Raw genomic sequence first — 18,618 nt, 5'->3', positions numbered from 1 at the left:
TGTGCAAAAGGGTCCGTGCTGGGGTAAGAACTGGAGCTGGCCGAATGGTGCAGAGACAGTGATGAGGAATTCCAAACGGCCACGGCCTGGTTCAGAATTGGTGAGAACAAGGCTTATTCACATGAATGTTTTGGGGGAGGCTGTTCCTCTAGGAGTGCCCAGTCTGCTCATGACCAAGGGCATGCAGTGCTCAGATACTGCAGTGCCAGAGGCCAGGGCCATGCCAGAGATACCATGAGCATGCATGGCCCTGGATTTACAGAGAGGGTCGAAAATCTGAATTTTCATTCTGCAGGAAACTTCAATATTCCCACATTTGTTTCATTCTGAATCAGGCCACAACAAAGTTGATGTGTCAAATTTTTTTGCCAAATGGAAAGTTTTGATTCAGAAATGTTGCCACATTTTGTTTCAGCTTAATTTGACCTTAATCTTTGTCTATCTGAGGTGTCACAATGCCTCATGCTTCCATCCTCCTCTACTGGCTGAAATCCTTGACTGGACTACACCTCCCATGATGCACCATGGTTATGTGACTCCCATGATGCACCACAGCAGTTCAATCAGAGGGAGGCTATGATGCATCATGGGTGATGTACTCCAGCCAGAAAGCTTAACCCACAGAGAAGGGGGGGGTGGCAGGCACGAGACACCACAAAGGCTCTGGTGGACACAGATTAACATCAAACTGATCCAAAAGGAATTATTTTATTTTGATTTTTCTGAAGGCAAATTGGAAAGTTTCAGCAAAATTGAGATTTTCTTGTCAAAAATGTCAATATTTCAAGAAGTGCAGTTTTCATAAGAAAGAAAGAAAGAATGAAAGAAAATTCCCAGCCAGGTGAATTTATCAGTGCCCGTTCATTCCCTGCTGCCCACCCACCAGGAGGAAGTTGATAACAGGACACACAGAGCAAAGAGAATCTTGAGAGGACAGAGAGGCCATGTCCTGGTTGCTCCCTCTCTGGGTTCCGGCCAGCCTGCTTTGAGCCCAATCCTCCTCTTGTTTGTACTGCAGAGTGGCATGGACCGCAGTGGAATTACTCCTGATTTACACCCGTCCGAGGCCCAGCTGGACAAGCCTTGTGTTGATCTGATTGCACCCATGGGCTCAGGGGGCAGGGAGTGGATCTTGTGCCCTATACAGCGCCAAGCCCTTCATGTACAAGTGCAGCAATTCCTTCTCCTTTTTGTAAGTCTCGGTCGCCCAGTGAGGAAGCAAACACAGCACCATGTGACTTACGCAACCAGTGGTACATCACAGATAGACAGTGGCGAGTAGGCAGACAACCCCAACCAGCGGAGCAGAGGGCAGGGATTTGTTAAATCAGCTCGCCAAAAGAAAAGGGCAAATTCCACACATCGTGTCTCTGCAACCAGTAACCTGACCAGCTCTACACAGACCCACACTGGCACGCGCAAACCAGCACCTGCGTGCATGGGATAAATAACGACATGAGAGAATGACTGGCTGTATGGGGGGTGGGCATGGCTAATTACCTGCCTAGCATATGTATATGCAAATATAGGATGCTTGCAATGAAGCAGTGTCAGAGAGCTCAGCTCTGGGGGACACCCCCCCACAAGGTCTAAGCTCTCTGCCTAGGGCCTGTCAAAGCTATGCTATGCTGCTCGGGATGCAGGGCGGGAGGTGCAGTCAGAAGTCCCTCCCATTTGGTCTGAGCTTCGCGAGATCTGTCTGGTGGCACTAAGCAGCACAGACTGTGTTCGTCTGGAAGCTAAAGAGACAGAGAGACCCACAGGGACTGGCTGTGTCCAGCAGCCTCAATCAAGAATCACCTTTATGGTCCTTGTGTAACCCACACACCTTCTGGGTGTGGGGTTCTGCCCCATCTAGTGGCACCAAGACCACTTAGAAAGAGAGCGAGTTAAATGAGACGCTCTATAGCCTTAGCTAACAGCCAGCTGGCTTTTAGCTCATGTGGTAGAGGCTCATGCACTAAGCTCCAGAGGTCCCCAGTTCAATCCCACTCGCCGATGACCGGGGTCTGTTGGCCTTACACTTGCAGCCCTGTCCTACCTCTCCCAAGAATCACCCCCCAAGGGCTGACAAGATGGCCTCTGCAGGGCGATCTGTACACAACATGGTTGAGGGATGTCCCAAATTTGTCTTACATACCTCACTTAAAAACTATTTGCTTACAAAATCAGACACAAAAAAGGGGCCACAGCACACTATTACTGAAAAATTGCTGACTTTCTCATTTTACCACATAATTTTAATGACTTTCTCATTTTACCACATACTTACATTTCAGTGTATTGTATTTAGAGCAGTATAAACAAGTCATTGTCTGTATGAAATTTTAATTTTACTAACTTCACTAGTCCTTTTATGTAGCCTGTTGTAAAACTAGACAAATCTCTAGATGAGTTGATGTACCCCTGGAAGACCTCTGAGTACCTTCGGGGGTACACATACCCCTGATTGAGAACCACTGTCCCAGACACCATGTGCATAGAAACCTTCCATTACAATGGAGGTCCCTGAACCAGACAGGATGAGAGCTTGGCACTCACTCACAAGAGTTTTAGTTCCGCACTGTTGTTTTTGGCAGGGATATCACTGGACTCAAACGCTCTCCTGCTAGAGTTCTCTCCTGCCACGGGGAATCTCTCTCCACACATCCCTGGGGCCAGATTTTAAGACTCAGGAGCCTGAATGGGGAATGCATGTGCAAATATGTGGTTATGTGTGCAAAACAGGGGTGCAGGACTGCAGATTTTGCTCAAGCAGTCACCTGCTTTGCACACCCAGCTGTGCAGTTTGCACACACAGTTACATGCCTGCGTCCATGTGTTTTGCATGAATGGCAGCATTTCTACATGTGCAGACACCCTCTGGGCCTGTGCACACAGCATGGCTCAAGGGTGGCAGTGGTACTTTGCACACAGTGTCTAAAATCTTGTCCCTGAGGATGCACTAGGGCTTCTAGGAAATCAGCAGGGGTCCCAATGCAGCTGGGAGCTCTGCTCCCTCTGGGGAGCAGGGTCACACGCACCATACACTGGTATACTGTGGGCGTATGCTTTGCTCTCGTGACTGGCCCCTGCAACTACTGCCCACAGCCTGCCCCTTACAGCTAGCTCTCGCTCAGCTCACGGGTCAGAGGCTGGTGCTTTGGATGCTGAAGGGCTCAGGTTTGACCCCATTGCAGACGGTGGTGCTGTGGGCAGATGGCCATGGTTTGTAACACCAGACCAGTGGGAGGGGCAGAGGCAGGAAGCCAACTTATGTTAGACTCCAGAGAACATATCTGGTCTGAAGCCATGGTGAAGGTTTAAACCATACGTTCAGTCCTGCCCTCCCCATTATTATGTGGGGGGGGCAGGAAGGTCTGGGACCAGGGGGACTAAAGAAATCAAAACTCGCCTCGGATGCCTGAGGCTGGGAAGGTTTCTGGAGCAGGAAGTGAGTTTGGGACAGCATTTTTGTTCCTACCTGGTCTGATGCCAGTGGTGTGTATTTGGATGGGCAAAGCTGGCACAGGCTGCTGTGTCAGCTCCATGCTGGGATCCGTTCTGGGGCTGGAACATAAAACACATCAAATGAATCCAGGAAGTTACTGCTCGGCCTCCTGAGGGCAGGAGCTGGGCCTTCCGTGCGCCGCCCTGCTGAGCCCAGCACCAGCCCCCTTCAGCCCTGGGGTCCCTCCTCTGCGCGGGTCCACACAGCATCTCCCTGGGGAGCTCCGCACAGACACAGTGAGGTCTTGTGGTACTTTACACCCCTGGGCGGAGAGAGGACCAAGCAGGTCAAAGTGACATGGCCACGGTCCTGCCAGGAGTCAGAGCCTCTGCTCCAGAGGCCTGGGAAAGTGGTGAGAGCATGTCCCCCTCTCGGGGCCACAGCCAGCATAGAAGATATCAGCCTACTACTTGGTCACCGTGAGAGGAATTTCCCCAGCCTCTGAAGGGGCAGCGGCTTGTGCCTTTGGTGTTGGAAAGCCCAGGTTCTTATCCCGGCTAGCGTCTCATGGTGGGTTGTCAAAGACCTTTCCAGATGGGGGCAAATCACTACAGCATGGCTTCCCTGGGGTGGGGTCAGAGCTGAGGCTAGACACTGGACACCCCCTTCTTCCTTTCCCAGGGAGTGAATTAAGATACTGGCCCTCTCCTCCCATCTCTGGGCTGTGACTGGCTTCAATAGATCTGCTGTTTGCACCCCTTTGCCCTTCCTGCCATATCTATGCTAGATCTCTCCGTGGTGACTAGTGCTTCATTTGTGATGAAAGAGAAGCCAGCCCAGAGGGGCCAGGGCTCTGAACTGCCAGGCCTCGGCACAAATTAAGACTGGTGGTGACGCTGCTGAGGAAAATAGTTCCCATTGACAAAAATCTTTCCTTCTTGCACCTCCCAGATTGCTTTGCAAACTATACCTATATACCTTTGCAAACTATATCAGCTGTCATGTCAGCCAGCACTAGCAGGCAGCCACCTCTGGGGCAGAACACCAGAGCTGTTTCCCACCTGTGCTATGGTGCATTCTAAGCAGTTGTCAAACTGGAAGTGCAGGGGAACTTTATGAAGAGGGCAGCTAAGTGAGCTGGAATTTGGAAGATTGCTGGGAGAAGTGCCAGAAGGAGTTTTCTGGTGACCGGTCCTTGATCTTATGAAAGACAGCATCTCCCTGAGGGGAATGCCAGCGACAGAATCACCATCATCTCACGTGAGCTTTCCCTGGAAGTCTAACACACGCTAACAAGGTTGACTCTGCCTAGTGAGGAGAATTGGTCGGTGGCTAGTTGTGGAGACTAGCACTTGCCCTCATACAACACACCTGAGAGAGGGCTGATGAGTGGCGGAGTCAGGGCACATGGCACAGCCCCTCAGCACCCCAGGCCAGCGAGTGCCCCTGACTCAGCCCCTGCCCGCTGTCTCCAGGTACGGGTGCCAAAGGCCCCTGCAGATCACCCCGCTTGCTCAGCCCCGGGGCTTGGATGGAGTTAAGAGCAACCCTCCCCCACGCAGCAGCACCTCTGCTGTGATGCCCTGAAACCCCCGGCCCTGAGCTCCCCTGCCCAGGGGCTGAGCAGCGCGAGACTGAAACCCAGCTGCCTGGTGAAGGCCAGTGAGCGGCACCCAGCCCAGCCGGGGCCTGGGGTCCTCTGGGGAGCAGGTGCTGAGCTCATGGTGCTGGCATCCCCGCGGGAGCACACAGTTGCCATGGTTTCGCTGCGCTATGTCTCTCCGGAGGAGCAGTGTGTGCGGGGGAGAGCCGGGGCACTGCGAGGGGAGGTTAATGTTGCTCACAAGTGCCGCATTGATGTGGGGGGAGGCAGAGCTGGATTAACTCTCCTGTGGGCCCAGGGCTAGTAGATTTTGGGGGGCCCCTGTATATGTCTTTTTCCTAATTTAAAACAAAATTATCACAATTATGGCATTGAGGCTATTAACGCTATACTTAAAGTTGACTTTTAATTGTCATAAAGATGTTCTGCGGTTATATTTCAGCCTTAAAACATGTAGAATATAGTTAATTCAAATAGCCTACTGCTTACCTTAGAACAGCTGTTATATTAGTTTCTTTCTGGGAGGGAGGTTGGGTGCAGGAGGGGGCTCCAGCCTGGGGCAGAGTGCTGGGGTGCAGGAGGGGATTCTGACCTGGGGCAGGGGGTTGGGGTGCAGGAGGGGGTTTGAGGTGCAGGCTCCGGCCGGCGGCACAGCAGGGCTCAGGCAGGCTGCCTGCCTGCCGTGGCCCCACACTGCTCACAGAAGCGGATGGCTGCTGGCACGTCTCTGTGCGCCCCTGGGGGCAGGGGGACAGTGTGTCTCCGTGTGCTGCCCACACCCTCAAACGCCGCCCCCACAGCTCCCATTGGCAGTTTCTGGCCAATGGGAGCTGCGGGGACGGTGCTGGGGGTGGGGGCAGCGCACGGAGCTGCCTTCTCTCCGCCCCCACCTCCCTTCAGGGGCTGCAGAGGCATGCCAACAGCCGGCTGCTTCCGGGAGCGGTATGGGGCCATGGCAGGCAGGCAGCCTACCTGAGCCCTGTTGCGCCAGGGCTCCCCTTAGCCCAGGGCTGCAGCCCCTAAAGCCCCTGCGTCAATCTGGCCCTGGAAGGAGCCTCTGTATTCACTGAGCAATGGGGATGGCATGGGCAGGGCCACAGGTGTGCCCCCCACGCAAGCAGCAGCTCATACCACTGCCCCGGGGACAGGACTGGGAGCTGTGCTAAACCTGCCCATGGTTTGGGGCTTAGGTTGGGCAGATGCCTGAGTGCTGGACTGGGATCTGCTGACCCAGGGCACCAGGCCCCTGAACAGAATTTCTCTCACCAGCCTGCCCGGGCAGTGGGCACTGGTAGGGGCAGGCTCTGTGGCTCATCCCCAAGCCTGCCAGGCCCCATGGGAATGATTGATAAACTCAGCTGCTCAGCGAGGTCACAGGTGTGGTGCCAGGCCCAGTCCGCCCTGGGTGCCCATGTGGGAGAAGAGGGATGGTTATTATGCCCTCACCATACAGAGGCCAGCAGGGAACTTTCCCTGCCATGGCCAGGAGCTCGAGTGACTCTGAGTCTGGCTGGCAAAGGCTTGGCTGCGATTGCTATGAGCAATCAGCAACAGCTTGACACTTCCCATCTTGAGTGGGGGGTGCAGGCAAAGGGAAGCACAGATGCCAGCTGGGGCACTCTGAACCTGCCATCCTGCAGCCCGGTGCGTCGCTAACCCCATTGCACAGGGGGAGGGGCGCACTGTGCTCAAAGCTGCTCAGAACAAAACACGGGCACCTGGCTCAGAGCCTCCTCCAGCAGCCCAAAGGGCTCCCTGGTGCCAGAAATGGCCCCCAGCACCCCAAAGGCTCCCACCAGCTCCCTCCTGCCTTCTAGGCCAGACAAAAACCTGAAACATTTATTCCTACCCTGCATCTTTGTAGAAAGCCCCTGGCAGCAGGGTGACCCCAGCCCGGGAGGGAAAGAGTTCCAGGGCAGGGGTGGCACGGCTTCCCCTGGCAGCACCTGGGCTGTGGAGAAGGGCCTGGCTCAGAGTGAGCTTGAGCAGCAGGAGGTAGGAGTGACAGGGGACTGTGGGAGGGCATGAGAGGGAGAACGAGAGTGGGGGGCGTGGGGGGAAGCCACATGGGTGTCACTGGGAGCTGGTCGTGAGCTTCAGAGGGTGTGGAAGTGTGAAGGGGAAAAGAGGGTTTGTGTGCAGTCATGTCGTTTGGTTCAGAGACAGAGCAAGAGACAAGCTGACTCCAACCTTAGTAACGCGAGATTTGTAGCGAGGCGGATGGGAAAATCACTAGGGACCTTGCTTTAAGATAAGACTGGAATGCAGTGCTGACTACGACAATGGGAAGAAAATGTAAAATAGGACACAGCTGTTATTGTGTCTGTGTGTGTAATGAATGTGTAAATACTCGACTGAAAATGCTTGTACCTTGGAGATTACCTGAGGGCAGGGGAAACTCTGCCCGACTGTGGTCTCCACCTGCAATTGCTTGAGAATAAATTGTCTCTGACCTGTTGCTAACAAACTCAGCGGGAAGACTGTGTTTTCTTCCACAACGGGTATCACTTCAGCACAGGCTACACCCCACAATACTGGCCCCCAACCTGCCTCAGACCTGCCCATTCCCCCGCACCCCCAGCAAAACCCTCAACCTGCCCCCAACCTGCCAACCCCCCCCCGAACCCGCAGCACAACCCCCAACCTGCCAACCCCCCAGCACCTTACAGCACAACCCCCAACCTGCACCCGACCTGCCCCCAACCTGCCAACCCCCCCCACACCCCACAGCACAACCCCCAACCTGACCCCAACCTGCCAACCCCCCCGCACCCGCAGCACAACCCCCAACCTGCCAACCCTCCAGCACCTCACAGCACAACCCCCAACCTGCTCCCGACCTGCCCCCAACCTGCCAACCCCCCACACCCCACAGTACAACCCCCAACCTGCCCCCAACCTGCCAACCCCCCCGCACCTCACAGCACAACCCCCAACCTGCCCCCGACCTGCCCACCCCCCAGCACAACCCCCAACCTGCCCACCCCCCAGCACCTCACAGCACAACCCCCAACCTGCCCCCAACCTGCCAACCCCCCCAGCACCTCACAGCACAACCCCCAACCTGCCCCCAACCTGCCAACCCCCCTGCACCTCACAGCAGAACCCCCAACCTGCCCCCAACCTGCCAATCCCCCCCCGCACCTCACAGCACAACCCCCAACCTGCCCCCAACCTGCCAACCCCCCCCGCACCTCACAGCACAACCCCCAACCTGCCCCCAACCTGCCAACCCCCCCCGCACCTCACAGCACAACCCCCAACCTGCCCCCAACCTGCCAACCCCCCCCGCACCTCACACCACAACCCCCAACCTGCCCCCAACCTGCCAACCCCCCCCACACCTCACAGCACAACCCCCAACCTGCCCCCAACCTGCCAACCCCCCCGCACCTCACAGCACAACCCCCAACCTGCCCCCAACCTGCCAATCCCCCCGCACCTCACAGCACAACCCCCAACCTGCCCCCAACCTGCCAACCCCCCCTACACCTCACAGCACAACCCCCAACCTGCCCCCAACCTGCCAACCCCCCCCGCACCTCACAGCACAACCCCCAACCTGCCCCCAACCTGCCAATCCCCCCGCACCACACAGCACAACCCCCAACCTTCCCCCAACCTGCCAACCCCCCCTGCACCTCACAGCACAACCCCCAACCTGCCCCCAACCTGCCAACCCCCCCCCACACCTCACAGCACAACCCCCAACCTGCCCACCCCCCAACCTGCCCACCCCCCAGCACCTCACAGCACAACCCCCAACCTGCCCCCAACCTGCCAACCCCCCCATACCCCACAGCACAACCCCCAACCGGCCCCTAACCTGCCAACCCCCCCAGCACCTCACAGCACAACCCCCAACCTGCCCCCAACCTGCCAACCCCCCCGCACCTCACAGCAGAACCCCCAACCTGCCCCCAACCTGCCAATCCCCCCCCCGCACCTCACAGCACAACCCCCAACCTGCCCCCAACCTGCCAACCCCCCCCCCGCACCTCACAGCACAACCCCCAACCTGCCCCCAACCTGCCAACCCCCCCCGCACCTCACAGCACAACCCCCAACCTGCCAACCCACCCCGCACCTCACAGCACAACCCCCAACCTGCCCTCAACCTGCCAATCCCCCCGCACCTCACAGCGCAACCCCCAACCTGCCCACCCCCCCCCGCACCTCACAGCACAACCTCCAACCTGCCCCCAACCTGCCAACCCCCCCCCGCACCTCACAGCACAACCCCCAACCTGCCAACCCCCCCCGCACCTCACAGCACAACCCCCAACCTGCCCCCAACCTGCCCACCCCCCAGCACCTCACAGCACAACCCCCAACCTGCCCCCGACCTGCCCACCCCCCAACCTGCCCACCCCCCAGCACCTCACAGCACAACCCCCAACCTGCCCCCAACCTGCCAACCCCCCCATACCCCACAGCACAACCCCCAACCGGCCCCTAACCTGCCAACCCCCCCAGCACCTCACAGCACAACCCCCAACCTGCCCCCAACCTGCCAATCCCCCCCCCGCACCTCACAGCACAACCCCCAACCTGCCCCCAACCTGCCAACCCCCCCCCCCGCACCTCACAGCACAACCCCCAACCTGCCCCCAACCTGCCAACCCCCCCCGCACCTCACAGCACAACCCCCAACCTGCCAACCCCCCCCGCACCTCACAGCACAACCCCCAACCTGCCCCCAACCTGCCAATCCCCCCGCACCTCACAGCACAACCCCCAACCTGCCCCCAACCTGCCAACCCCCCCCCGCACCTCACAGCACAACCTCCAACCTGCCCCCAACCTGCCAACCCCCCCCCGCACCTCACAGCACAACCCCCAACCTGCCCCCAACCTGCCAACCCCCCCCCCGCACCTCACAGCACAACCCCCAACCTGCCCCCAACCTGCCAACCCCCCCCGCACCTCACAGCACAACCCCCAACCTGCCAACCCCCCCCGCACCTCACAGCACAACCCCCAACCTGCCCCCAACCTGCCAATCCCCCCGCACCTCACAGCACAACCCCCAACCTGCCCCCAACCTGCCAACCCCCCCCCGCACCTCACAGCACAACCTCCAACCTGCCCCCAACCTGCCAACCCCCCCCGCACCTCACAGCACAACCCCCAACCTGCCAACCCCCCCCGCACCTCACAACACAACCCCCAACCTGCCCCCAACCTGCCAATCCCCCCGCACCTCACAGCACAACCCCCAACCTGCCCCCAACCTGCCAACCCCCCCCCGCACCTCACAGCACAACCCCCAACCTGCCCCCAACCTGCCAACCCCCCCCGCACCTCACAGCACAACCCCCAACCTGCCAACCCCCCCCGCACCTCACAGCACAACCCCCAACCTGCCCCCAACCTGCCAATCCCCCCGCACCTCACAGCACAACCCCCAACCTGCCCCCAACCTGCCAACCCCCCCTGCACCTCACAGCACAACCCCCAACCTGCCCCCAACCTGCCAACCCCCCCCCCCGCACCTCACAGCACAACCCCCAACCTGCCCCCAACCTGCCAATCCCCCCGCACCTCACAGCACAACCCCCAACCTTCCCCCAACCTGCCAACCCCCCCCAGCACCTCACAGCACAACCCCCAACCTGCCCCCAACCTGCCAACCACCCCCGCACCGCGCAGCACAACCCCCAACCTTCCCCTGACCTCCCAACCCCCCAGTACAACCCCCAACATGCCAACCCCCCAGCACCCCCTAGCACAACCCCCCAGCACTCCCCAGAACAACTCCCAACCTGCCCACCTCACAGCACCCCACAGCACAACCCCCAACCTGCCCCTGACCTGCCAACCCCCAGCACCCCACAGCAGAACCCCCAACCTGCCCCCGACCTGCCAACCCCCCAGCATCTAGGGTGACCAGACGTCCCAATTTTACAGGGACAGTCCCGATATTCGGGGCTTTGTCTTATATAGGTGCCTATTGTCCCCCACCCCGTCCCAATTTTTCACACTTGCTGTCTGGTCACTCTGCCCGCAGGACCCCATAGCACAACCCTCAACCTGCCAACCTCAGCACTCTCCATAACACGAGCTCCAACCTGCCCCCTGACTCGAGCTGGCCCACCTTCCCGTGGGAAATGGGCCAGGTGATTCCACCTGCTCCGACACAAAAGCAAAGGCTAGCGAGCCCTGGGAGCGGCGCTTTAATTATAGCGGTCCCGTCCTGCAGTACTTGAATGCATCTCACCCACAGGGAGGGCAAAGTGGCCCGAGGAGCCCAGCCCACCAGCACGGCCACTGTGCCCTTTGCTGAAAACCACCACAGCCCACTCACCTTCTGGCTCATGTTATGGGATGCAAGGGGGTTGGCAGTGCAGGGACAGGCCAGGGGCTAGTGTTACTGGGGGTTGTCAGGGCAGGCTGGGGAGTAGTGTTATGTGGGGGGGGAGTGCTTGGCAGGGCAGGAACAGGGCAAGGGCTAGTGTTACTGGGGGTGGCAGGGGCAGGCCAGAGGCTTGTGTTATGGTGGAAGGAGTGGGCACGGCAGGGGCAGGGCAGGGCTAGTGTTACAGGGCGCAGGGGGGGCGGTTGGTAGGGCAGGGGCAGGCCGGGGACTAGTGTTACGAGGAGGTTGGTAAGGCAGGGGCAGGCAGAGCCCCAGACTAGTGTTATGGGGCGGGGGAAAGGGTTGGCAGGGCAGAGGCAGGCCGGGGGCTTGTGTTACAAGGAGGTTGGTAGGGCAGGGGCTAGTGTTATGGGAGTGCCGGGGTGGGCTGGCAGTTTGAGGGGCAGATTAGGGCTGGGCATTTGATCAATCCAAAAAGAATTGGTCAATTGACCTGTCAAATCACGTGATAAACGGTCACAGATTTTAAAGTGCTAATTTCTTAGAACAGTAACCAGAAAGAGCAAGACACTCTGGACTCTTACAGGCTTAGCCATATACAGGTCCTTCCACCTCATTACAAAGGAACAAATTACTTCTGGAGTGATTGTAACTCAGAACAAGCAAAACAAGACTAAGGAAGCTGCAGAGCCCAAAAGAACCATACCCAGTGTGATCAGAGTCGGAGGCTATTGCCTGCAGCATCAGGCCATTCCTTTGGATTCGTCCTAGGACATCGGATAATGTTTGACCATGGACAAATAATAGGCCGTCAAGTGACATTATTTGACCAGTCAATTTAGTGACCTGCCAAGCCTAGGGCAGGTAGGGTTGGACTATAAGGTGGATAGAAAGCTGGCTAGATCGTCGGGCTCAACCGGGAAGTGATCAATGACTCCATGTCTAGTTGGCAGCCGGTATCAAGTGGAGTGCCCCAAGGGTTGGGCCTAGGGCCGGTTTTGTCCAATATCTTCATAAATGATCTGAAGGATGGTGTGGATTGCACCCTCAGCAAGTTTGCAGATGACACTAAACTGGGAGGAGAGGTAGATACACTGGAGCGCAGGGATAGGATACAGAGGGCCCTAGACAAATTAGAGGATTTGGCCAAAAGAAATCTGATGAGCTTCAACAAGGACAAGTGCAGAGTCCTGCACTTAGGACGGAAGAATCCCATGCACCGCTCCAGACTAGGGACCGAATGGCTAGGCAGCAGTTCTGCAGAAAAGGACCTTGGGGTCACAGTGGACGAGAAGCTGGACATGAGTCAACAGTGTGCCCTTGTTGCCAAGAAGGCCAATGGCATTTTGGGATGTATAAGTAGGGGCACTGCCAGCAGATCGAGGGATGTGATCATTCCCCTCTATTCGACATTGGTGAGGCCTCATCTGGAGTACCGTGTCCAGTTTTGGGCCCCACACTACAAGAAGGATGTGGAGAAATTGGAGAGAGTCCAGTGAAGGGCAACAAAAATGATTAGGGGACTGGAACACATGACTTATGAGGAGAGGCTGAGGGAACTGGGATTGTTTAGTCTGCGGAAGAGAAGAATGAGGGGGGATTTGATAGCTGCTTTCAACTATCTGAAAGGGGGTTCCAAAGAGGATGGCTCTAGACTGTTCTCAGTGGTAGCAGATGACAGAACAAGGAGTAATGGTCTCAAGTTGCAGTGGGGGAGGTTTAGGTTGGATATTAGGAAAAACTTCTTGACTAGGAGGGTGGTGAAACACTGGAATGGGTTACCTAAGGAGGTGGTGGAATCTCCTTCCCTAGAGGTTTCTAAGGTCAGGCTTGACAAAGCCCTGGCTGGGATGATTTAGATGGGGATTGGTCAGGGGGTAGCACTAGATGACCTCCTGAGGTCCCTTCCAACCCGGATATTCTATGATCGTATGATTGTGCCTGTGGGAGACCAGAGGTGTGAGGATGTGCATGCATTAGTGGGCAAGAGGAGCACTGGAGGAATGCAGGGGGTGAGCTGTGTGCCCGTGGGATGTCACAATGTCTGCGAGTTGGGGGGAGCAGTGAGGGGTTGTGGGGGCATGGGGAGCAGTGAAGGGGCTTGGGGGGAGCATTGTGGGGGCAGGGGGAGCAGTGAGAGGGGTGTGGGGGAACAGTGAGGAGGCTTTGGGCAGGGGGTCAGTGGGAACATGTGAAGCAGTTAGGAGGTGTGGAGGCAGAGGGAGCTGTGAGGGGTATTGGGGACAGTGAGGGGGTGTGGGGGGAGCAGTGAGGGCAGTCAGGAGGCAGGGGTGGGAGGGCAGTGAGGGGTGGGAGCAATGGGAGAGTGGGGTGGGAGTAGTGAGGGGGAGTGGGGAGCAGTTATGGGGGAAGTGAGGGGTATTGGGGGCAGTGAGGGGAGTGAAGGGGCAGTGAAGGGGTGGGGGTGGGGGCAGCGAGGAGGTGTGGAGGGAGCAGTGTGGGGGCAATGAGAACACAGACGCCATTATGCTGGCCCCAGGGAACCGCCTGCAAGTTTGACCCAGCACCGACCCCGGATCCCGCCCCCAGAGAGCCCACTCCCCATCTGACCCAGCACTGACCCCGGATCCCACCTCCAGAGAACCCCCACCCTGTCTTACCAGCACAGACCCCATTATGCTGGCCCCAGGGAACCGCCTCCAAGTTGGACCCAGCACCGACCCCGGATCCCACCCCCAGAGAGTCCACTCCCCGTCTGACCCAGCACCGACCCCAGATCCCACCCCCAGGAAGCCCCCTCCCCATCTGACCCAGCACCAACCCCAGATCCCATCCCCAGAGAGACCCCTCCCTATCTCACCCAGCACCGACCTCGGATCCCACAGCCCCCTCTCTCTCTGACCCAGCATAGACCCTGGATCCCACCCCCAGGGGCCTCATGCCCATCTGACCCAGCACTGACCCCACTACCCGGCCCCAGAGAACCCCCCTCCCCATCTGACCTAGCACTGACCCTGTATCCCACCCCCAGGGAGCCCCCTCTCCATCTGACCCAGCACCAACCCCGTTACCCTGGCACGAGGGAGCCCCCTCTCCATGTGAACCTGGCATGGACCCCATTACTTCTGGGGACCTGCCCTTGGAGAGCAGAGAACCTCGCAGTCCAAATGGGCCTAAGAGCAATGGGGACAGAGAGACATAGCATCCAGCTCTGCCAATGGTCTACATGCTCAGCCCCATGCACTCACCCCCCCATAGCTCCCCTCCCTGCACTCACCCCCCACACCCATGCATTGAGCCCCCATCTCCACACGCCTCATCCCCCTCACACTCCCTGCACACACCCCATGCACTCACCCCTACTTCCTACACACCCCACCCCCTACACAGTCACCGCACAGACATCCGCATGCACTCTCCCAAACCCGGTGCTCTCACTCCCCCACACCAGCTCTCTCACACACATGCCCTATGCTGGGACACACGCACTCTGTGCATTCCCCCACACACACACGCACATAAGCACACATCCATGAACGCACACACCCACAGACACGCACATACGTATGCTGTCTGCTCTCTAACACACACACACACACTCCCTACACATAGGCAGGCATCCAGCATGTGCCAAGCCCTTCTCTCCCCCCATGCATACCTCAACACAGACTTCAGAAGTCATTGTCACATTCACAGCCACACGGGGTGAATTTTGATCTGTTCAGCAAATAATACCCCAGATGACTCGGTTTCCCTGCTCACCCTGTCTCTCCCCATTGAATGCTGGCACTGGCTCTGGGGGAGATAGTCATTCCCTGCACACAATTAGGGAGGAGACACAATGAAACTGATCAGAGTTCGGAGGAGTTCTCCCTTAATTGAATTTCTGGCACTTTCCTGCTTCCTTCCTGGGGAGGGGGGTGGAAAGTGGAGGGGATGCCCAGAGTCAATGAGCACATTTGGGGTCAGCATTGTGCACAAGGCACATGGGGACTCAGAGGCCCATTCTAGTGAGAGGACAGTGGCCATACACAGGGGCCATGCCCCTCCTCATCCTGATGACTCAGCAGCTCATGGCAGGCCTTCAGCAGGGTGAGCAGAGGGGGCGGGATGCTCACCCCCGACCCCCCTCAGCCTGTTAGCTTGGGGTCTGAGGAATGGGGCAGCGGAGTCTGTTAACCCGGAGGAGCATGTGGCAGGCATGGGGCTGTGGGGCAGGCAGGTCCTGCCCAGAGCCTGGGGGGAGGGTGACTAGAGAACTGACTTCTCCCAGGAAGGGTGGATGTATAGATCCAAGAGATGGGAGGCAAACAGCTCCTTACAAGAGCGGGGGTGGGGGGGGGGGGGGGGGGGGGGGGGGGGGGGGGCACAGCTCCACCAAGATGCAGAGGAAGGGGATGAAAACCCCTCTGCACAGGGTGGTAGAGGTGGTGACAGGGGACAGGGGGATTGTGAACAGCTCCTGTTAGACCCCTCCATGCAATTCAATCCATTCATTTCTGTAGCTTGTTACCACCCCCAGTCATCTCCGTCACCCCATAACCTCACATGGCACTGGGCACGCAGCCCCCTCCCGCCCCAAAGAGCTGTGGGGTGTCACTTGCCCCTACACTCCGTGAGCTCCAGTCCATCTGTCCCTCGGCCCAGGAAGACTCAAAGACCCCAGGCCAGGGGGACCCCACAGAAGTAACACCGCAGGCAGCTTGTAGCAAGGGAAAGTCCATTCCCTTAGCACAGATGCCACCCGTCCCTACAGCTCCGGGGCCCAGGCCTGCCTCAGCTTGTCATGTAGGGTGGAGTGAATCTGGGATAGCGTGAAAGGCCACTGGCCCTTCGTTCCTGCCATCACAGTGCCAGCCCCCGGCTGCCTGTTGAGCCATGCCAGGGCACCGTGCCTCAGAGACACAAAACCACATGCCCTGGCGCCAGCTGCCCCCTGAGCCAAACAGCCTCTGCGGGCACAGCTGGGCCAGCCCAGGGACCCCCTGGCCCCGCATGGGCCAGGAAAGCTGAGCTGTTCAGTGCAACAGGGAGAGTCCATTTCAAAGTACAGGCCCCCATCCTTTGATGCCATCCGTGAGGGTGAAGGGTCCAGCTGCGTGAATCCCATTGCAGGACTGGGCCACACAGCTCGGCCCAGCCTTATCTTGGGATTTAAGCTGACATGCTGCAGGCCACATAATAAACCATCCTCATCCCTGGAAATGGCCAGTGACTGGGGCAGGCTCCTCTCGGGCTGGGCAGGCTGGGGGCAGGGCAGCCCTGGCAGGAAGCTGCCAAGCAGAGGGGGAGAGAAGCCCCGTGAATTTATTGGCAGCATCCTCTGGGAAGTGGCCCCCACCTGCCCCCAGGTCCAGGGGCTGGGCACTCAGTGGGACAGGCATGAGCCGCATCTCTCTCACACACATACATTTTTGGCTCCCCCTAATATTTGCCATCGTCTCCCCCTGGCCCCCGGAGTCAGGGCCCGGTCCTCCTGCCAAGCTTAACCCGTCCGCGGGAGCCTGTATTCCCGGCGATGACACAACCATGGCCCACCCGCACCTGGGCTGCAGGGCCAACTCCGCACTGAGCAGTGTCCTCCCGGTTCCTGCAGCCCCCTGCCCGGACCCCCTCCCGGTTCCTGCGGCCCCCTGCCCGGACCCCCTCCCGGTTCCCTGCGGCCCCCTGCCCGGACCCCCCCCTCCCGGTTCCTGCGGCCCCAGCCCTGACCCCCCCTCCCCGGTTCCTGCGGCCCCCAGCCCGGACCCCCTCCCCGGTTCCTGAGGCCCCCAGCCCGGACCCCCCCCGGTTCCTGCGGCCCCCAGCCCGGACCCCCCCTCGGTTCCTGAGGCCCCCAGCCCGGACCCCCCCCCCGGTTCCTGCGGCCCCCTGCCCGGACCCCCCCCCCGGTTCCTGCGGCCCCCAGCCCGGACCCCCCCCCGGTTCCTGCGGCCCCCAGCCCGGACCCCCCCCCCCGGTTCCTGCGGCCCCCAGCCCGGACCCCCCTTCCCCCGGTTCCTGCGGCCCCCCGCCCGGACCCCCCCCCCCGGTTCCTGCGGCCCCCAGCCCGGACCCCCCCCTCGGTTCCTGAGGCCCCCAGCCCGGACCCCCCCCGGTTCCTGCGGCCCCCAGCCCGGACCCCCCCCCCCCCGGTTCCTGCGGCCCCCAGCCCGGACCCCCCCCCCCCCCCGGTTCCTGCGGCCCCCCAGCCCGGACCCCCCCTCGGTTCCTGAGGCCCCCAGCCCGGACCCCCCCCGGTTCCTGCGGCCCCCAGCCCGGACCCCCCCCCCCCCCGGTTCCTGCGGCCCCCAGCCCGGACCCCCCTTCCCCCGGTTCCTGCGGCCCCCCGCCCGGACCCCTCGTGCCCTCCGGCCGGACATGCCCGCAGGTGGCCGGAGCTTCCTCCCCCTGCAGATGCGCCCGGCGCAGCCAGGGCAGGGGCTCCCCGTACCTCCGCCTCCTGCCGCTGCGCCCGCTCCATCCCCAGCCCGAGGCCGCGGGATTGCAGCGGCTCCATCAAGCGCCGGCCCGGCAAGAATCGTGCCCGGCTCCCCGCCTACCTGTCAGGCTGCGCCTGGCTCCTCGGCCCCTGCGGCTCCTCATCGCCCCCAGCGGGCAGGAGCGGCCTTAAAGGGGCCGCGCCCGAGTCCCCCGCGTCTCCCCTGGCGAGGCGCCCGCGTCCGTCCGGGGCTGAGCAACGCGCGTCGCAGGTGGAGCCTGGCCCTGGATGACCCCAGCTCCCTCGCTCTGCCATCAACCCTCCAATGGCGGTGCCCCCCGCGCACGGGATCTCCCGCCCCTTCACGCCCCAGCCCCAGCGTTTTTCCCCGGCAGGATTTTTCGGATGAGCCTCCCCCCTTTTCGCAGGGCGTTGCAGTGGCTACTTTTCGCCTGCCCCCCCCCGTGTCGTACTCAGAGCCCTTCCTCAGGGCCGGCCTTTGACAGCCCATCCCTCCCATCCCCTTTTCTGGAGGCCAGACAGCAGGGGAGAGCTCCAGTGTAGTTGAGACTTTGGGAGCAAGCTTTGGGGACTGGGACACTTCTGTCCATTGCAATAGAATCAATGTGTCTACATCCCCTACAATGCTTTGACCATGGCCCCCTCTCCCTCTCCCTCTCCCCCTTGCTCTCTCTGGGTGCATAAGGGAAGTATCTGGGATTTAGGTCTGGCTGGGCACTAGGTCTCCTGGTGGTCTTGAGCCTGGTGGCCTTGGGAAAATGGGATGGGCCAAAATGTTCAAATCTGGCTGTGGCATTGCACCCCACAGTGATACTATTATTATATGATTATGGCATAATTATGATGCCTTTTGTACAAGATGG

The 18,618-nt window shown here is 59.6% G+C and overlaps 1 protein-coding gene across 5 annotated transcripts in view; it reads right to left on the bottom strand.

Moving 5' to 3' along the window:
* The window catches only part of AJM1 (apical junction component 1 homolog), a 35,333-nt gene extending 17,250 nt beyond the window's left edge, over positions 1–18,083 (bottom strand). For 2 of the 5 annotated variants that reach the window (XR_012665203.1, XM_075120280.1), the window contains exons 1-2: positions 17,747–18,083; positions 3,464–3,549 (exon numbers count right to left, since the gene is read on the bottom strand). The gene's annotated coding sequence lies outside the window, so the exon portion shown is untranslated. The remainder of the gene's footprint in view (positions 1–3,463; positions 3,550–17,746) is intronic. The other 3 variants (XM_075120281.1, XM_075120282.1, XM_075120283.1) reach the window with 3 other exon arrangements.
* Positions 18,084–18,618: the final 535 nt, after the last annotated feature.

The sequence above is a fragment of the Caretta caretta genome, chromosome 16 (assembly GCF_965140235.1).
Source record: "Caretta caretta isolate rCarCar2 chromosome 16, rCarCar1.hap1, whole genome shotgun sequence".
NCBI lineage: Eukaryota > Metazoa > Chordata > Testudines > Cheloniidae > Caretta > Caretta caretta.
Note: the sequence above shows the minus strand (reverse complement) of the source record. Positions and strands in the feature narration are given on the sequence as shown.